Below are 5,999 nucleotides of genomic sequence, written 5' to 3' on the forward strand. Positions count from 1 at the left end.
TGATGCAGCAGCCAAAAGAGCTAGTGTAATTTTTGAAAACAAAGCAATAAATAGTTTACTCAGAATTTTCTTAAAGCTATACAATGCATAGAGACAGGTATAAACTTTCAGGCTCAAAATGCTGAAAAATAGAAAAACTGGATAGAAATAAAATCTAGATACATAAATTCCTTAACGTCATGAATGAAGTAAATAACTTTTTTTACAAAAAATTATCAAATGCTAGAAAAATGCACATATTTAAAATGTTATCAATAAAAAATGAACTTTTACTTGATACAGTCAACAGAATTTCATAAATCTAAAGGTTAATAGTCATAGAGAATACAGTTTAACAAAAGGAGTTAATGATTTTTGCTTTTAATCAAAGAGCCGTATATAACTTATTACAGAAGCCATGACTAGTTGTCAAGGAGAACATCATATCCTTCCACGGTGTGGCTCTTAAGGCCCCAGAATGCAAATAAATATAAAATTCACTAGGGGCCTACATATGATAGCTTTTGTTTGGATCATTTGAAAAAGTTTCTTCAATAAATAAAATTAAGTTCAATAGAATACGTTTTTATAATACATGTAGGGAGAAATCATTGAAATAAATATTGGGCAAAAATGATTAGTTTAGTTAAGTATTGAAAAAATCCACTAAAATATTAGTGTTTATAATAAGCTAAATAGTCTCAATAGCAAAATATTGTTAAAATTATTCATTGTATTTATGCATTTTAATATTTCTATGTACAATTGGACAAATTTATATACCTTTATTTATTATACATGGATATTATCTATAACTATATGCTTTAGTTTTCAGAAAACTTCAAACATTGTTACCAAATCCATTCATATATGAACATGAACACCTGACTTTTGATTAGAAAGTTGTTATGGTTTGTCTGTGACCCTTTAAGATCCAAGGAGTGATGTAGAGTCATGCATTAGCTCTCTCTTTCCCTCTGCTTTTAGAAAATGAATTATTTAGTAGCAACTTTGTGTATGTCATTAAGATTAAATCTCTGTCAAAACTGTCCTGCAGGAATTCTAAATGGTCTGGGAAAATAGCTTTGGCATTAACAACATTGCTAGCTTTTTACATTAAAAATGTTGCTTTTTTCTGACATACTACTTTGTGTATTTATGTGGGGAGGGTGTGTGTGTGTGTGTGTGTGTGTGTGTGTGTGTGTTTGGAGGGCAAAATAAAAATTAACTTAAAAGTGGGTAGACATATATTATTCCATTAGAGATATGACATCATTTTTTTGCACATGCAAGTATTAAAAGTTTTGGAGTGCCAGAGGATGAATGGGTATGATTTGTTAAAGTTGGATATATTGATAGATGATATATTTTTCTATTACATAAATTAAAATGAAGAAATGCTAAACTATGAAGTACTAAAGCCAGTAATATAGTTGTTTAAAATACCATAGGAATGGAATAAAACATATGATGAATTGGGATGTTATTTTTCTATTTCAATTTACAAAATTAGTTTAAAATAATTATTTAATATATATCAGATGTTGAATATGATTATGGCTGAAAGACAACTACTTTTATCATGGATGCCCTGTGCTCACACACAATAAAAATCTTACACCCATAGCTGCTAGTAAGTTTTATTTTCTTCCAGATTTGTTGTTTCCATTCTTTAGCTCATGAAAAGAAAGAGAAAGTCTAAAAGTTACTATTCTGAATTTCTACTTGAGAATTTTTTGTCATGATGAGAAAAGCCTTTTGATCTTCATATTCTCACAGTTATGATTACACAATGTTTTCTTCTGCATTCTACTTAGTCAACCATAATAGTAGCATACTTAGTCTTATTCAAGAAAACTGTAAAAATGTTAAATTATTTGCAAGCATTGCAGCTCTATTTAATTAAAATCTCACTTTACTCTTAGAATATTATAAGGAAATGTGAGGTGAAGGCAGTTTATAGAAATTTGGCATACTAAATATTATCAGGGAGCGGGATTTAATTCTTGATCTCATATCGCGATAAACTCACATTGACTGGGTTTCCATACTTTATTAATTACTATTTTCATGAAACAGTTTTTGTTCAGACAGAGATGTTAACCTGTGTATTAGTTATGGCATCATACCTGTTTGTGTGTCTCATTGGTGCATGATCTTTCAATTAGTTAAAATTTAGTGTATATAATTTCTTCAAATGGTCATTGTAAAATAAATAGAAGCCCACAGTGTGAGGATATTTGGATTGTGTAGATACTGTGAAGGCTTTCTACCTGAAAAGAAATTCTGTTCTGATAATCTTATACAAACAAACCAAAGCTCATTTAATTTGTAAAATAATAGACAAGTGATAACATTCATAATAGTAGTAGAAGTTATAATAATAGTTATCAAAATATCTTATATTTTATTAATAGTTTAATATAAATATGTATATGTATGTCTTTACAGATATGAAGAATTTCATGATAATTAAGTCAATGTTTATTGATGACCCAGGTGTTCAGAAGGGGAGAGGAACCCAAGAACTGGTGAGCTGCACTGAACACTGCCATGAAGTTAATTTCCACTCTTAACTCTGATAGTACTGGTCTAATTTTGTTTTCTCAGTCACATTTTTATTTACCCAATGTTAAAGGGGGAAATTTTCACCCTGAATTTTTCGAGAGAGTATGTAGCCTAAGAATCAGGCTCTATAGCAGATGGGTCAAAAAAAACCAGAGGTCCCTCTGCAGGGAAAAGAAACAGACAAACAAAGAACAAACAAATAAACAAAACCAACAAACAAAACACGTGTGTGGTTGAAGTAACGGAATGAGGGATTCTGAAGGATAGGAAGCTGTAGAGTAGTTTATTATTTCTTAGGAAGAACTGTTAGGTTATGATGAAGTCGAGGGTGTGGTCATGGAAAAGGGTGAATAAGTAGAAAGGAAGTGAAGTTGTCTGGAAACAAGTAACCAAGATGATGAGAGATGTTGAAGAGCTGTAGACGTGAACACTATAGGCACCTAAGATGATGTCACGATTGAAAGAAGAAAGGACATAAGGAACAAGGATTTGAGTCTTAAAAGCCTCGAATGCCATGCTCAAGCAAGAATTATATTCAATGTCTCTCTTTGTTCTAGCTGAACACCGACTGCATTAGATACCAACCCTGACTATTTAAGTCTGTAATTTTAATGAAACATACCAATTCTTCCTCTTAAAAAAAGAATTGGACTCTATAATATTGAAAATAATATTTACATAAAAGGAAGAAAGCAAAATAATTTATTTATTGAGGTCAAAATGAAGTGATATATTAAAGTTGCAACATAAAATGTTAATTATTTTCTTAAAAGCCTCAGTTACATTTCATGAAAAAGACATTGTAAAAATGAGAGGCTACATCAGGATTTTCCAAGTTAAAAAAAGCAACCTTAAGACAAAAGCACCTTAGAGGCTTCACTATGGAGAGAGGGATAATTCCTATAATGTCAACATGGAATTTAGACTGTAATTGCTTTGCACTTCAAACTATGTGAACAAGTCTGATAAGGAGAGGGAAGTATATCCTATAGTTTTTTCTTGATGTGATAACAATGTGTAAATGTTTTTACTGTGCTTCATTTTTTTCTGTTTAGACAAAATTAAAAAAAACAAAATTAATAAGGTTTAAAGTGGTATAGGAACATAGTTTTTTAGTTCAAATAAGAAATTCTGAGTTAATAATCTGATCCATTTTCTTACCCTCAGGTGACAAGTTAAAATAAAACCCCAAAGCCTATTCTATTTTTAGATTCTTTAAGACTATTTTGGAATTAATGTAATTTGGGGGTTACTTTTTACTCATGATTATGAAAAAAATCTAATAAGTTCACCCTTATCAAGTAAAATCAGGCAAGAGAGCCTGGTGAAATCCTGTTTTTACAATTATCATACATTAAGTAATTATGGTTTGGGACATAATTCTTTTCAATATTCATACCTCTTTAGAACTTGTAATGCTCAGTGCTTGCTTTGAAGTTAAGAAAGCTCTGGGTTCAGTTAAGATGCCTAAAAAGTACTGTGAGAGTGTTAAATCAGAACAAAATTGGTGATAAAAGGGAAAGTAATAATAGGAAATATTCATTTTGTTTTGAAAGGTGCCCAGACAGTCATGTCAGGACAGCTAATATGCAATTGGTTTTGTATTCATGCTGTTCAATTACATGTGGGATCATGAAGAATTCCCACTGGCTCTGCTACATTTCTTTCCTATTATTGTTCTTATTTTAGAACTTTGGTTTCACTTTTAAAAAATGCATGAAATGCCCGCCTCAGAGCAAACTATCACACCCCATGTGTCTTCTATTGAAATAGCTGCAATTTACAGCATCTATAGATAAAGAGGTCAATTTGTTTTATATAATGTGCTATTATTCAAGAAATATCCTTGATTTTTAGATTCAGAACTTGAGGTTTCAAATATTTGCTGTTCACCTAATAGTGTACCCTGGATATATAACTGTCACCTGTTCCTGGAGTCGCTGCTGCCTTCTGGGTCCCCTGCTCATCATCTCTTGTATTCTCTTTCGCCCATCTTCTCCCCGGAATGTCAGTCCTGTCACTCCTGCATGCCACTCTTAACTACCAAGTGGATTGGAGAGAATGCCTTCCTTGTTAATGTGGAGATTCACACACCTTATAGAGAGATGCTAAATATAGATTAACACCTACATTATGCTTTCTTGTTGATATAGCAGAAGAATTAAAAATTCACAAGAGAAAATTTTCAAGAGAGAAACAAAATATGAACACTACGCACTTGTCTGAAATGTTTTGTGTCTGGAATATTTCATATTTGCAATTTTGTTCTCTCTTCTCAGGGATCTCTTGTCACTGAGATGAGCATTCTATATGAATGTTTTGTTTGAGTTAGCTAATATAATTATTTATTTACTAATTCTTATTTTATGAAAATTTCAAAGTGACATAAGTAATTAGCACAACAAATGTGAAGCGTGCAGATAGAGTGCACAACATATTAACTGTCTTAGCTGAAATTCTAGATCTTTCTGTGTAGCTGAAATTCTAGACCTTTCTGTGTCTTAAGTTTGTTTATTTAATGCTAATGTATTGGTAACTACTAAAAAGCCTAACTAGTAATTGTTAAATAGTTAGTGACTGGATTTGTTCATATACATTGATCACATTCTCTGAATGTTAAAAATTCCTACAGCTAAAGGAAAAATCCAAGTAGCTATTCCACTATTATCCCATGGAAGGTGGGATGAACCCCGATACCAAATTTGGTCTAGATGTTGAGACTAATGACACCACACACACACTATGAAGGTATGTATTGCTGAGCTACTTTCCTAAGGAGGATTTCTGGTGAAGGCAGCACAGGCTCCAAAGCTGGCCTGAGAGAAGGGACAGGCCAGGATTTTTTATTTTTATTGTGCTTTGAGGGTAGGTGAGGTGAAGTTTCCCAGGTTAAGTGGGGCCTTACATAGTTGGAACTTTCTACTGTCACTAAAGGAGGGAACCCACCTGGCTTTCTTATGGTCTGCCCAGATAACGGAGCAAGAGAGAAAATGGAAGAGATGGGATCTAAAGCTGTCTGAGGTCAAACACCAAAAATGGAGTCAAACTCTAAAATGATCTTTCTAAAACCAGTCCCTTGATAATGTCTCTTATCTCTGCCTGCACTGTCATCTTTAATTCTCTACCACCTTAGGCTGCTTTATTTATTGATTTTCATGGTGCAGGTCAAACCGACCAACATACAAGTGAGCCTTGGTTCATTATTTGCCTCTTCCAGCTGAAACTGTAGTCTCCCCAAAGCAAAGGTTATGCCTGTTAGTTTACTGTTGTATCCTCAGCATCCGGATACTGCGGGAAGAAAAATAGGCACATGATAATTTTTTGAAAATGTCTATCATGTTTACTAGACTATAAGCCCCATGAAGGCAAGACTATGCCAGTTTCAGCCATGGTTGATTTCAGTGACTCAGAGAGATGCTTCACACCTCAGTAAATATTGGTGGAAAGAATTC

This window comes from Pan troglodytes, chromosome 1, assembly GCF_028858775.2.
Source record: "Pan troglodytes isolate AG18354 chromosome 1, NHGRI_mPanTro3-v2.0_pri, whole genome shotgun sequence".
Taxonomy (NCBI): domain Eukaryota; kingdom Metazoa; phylum Chordata; class Mammalia; order Primates; family Hominidae; genus Pan; species Pan troglodytes.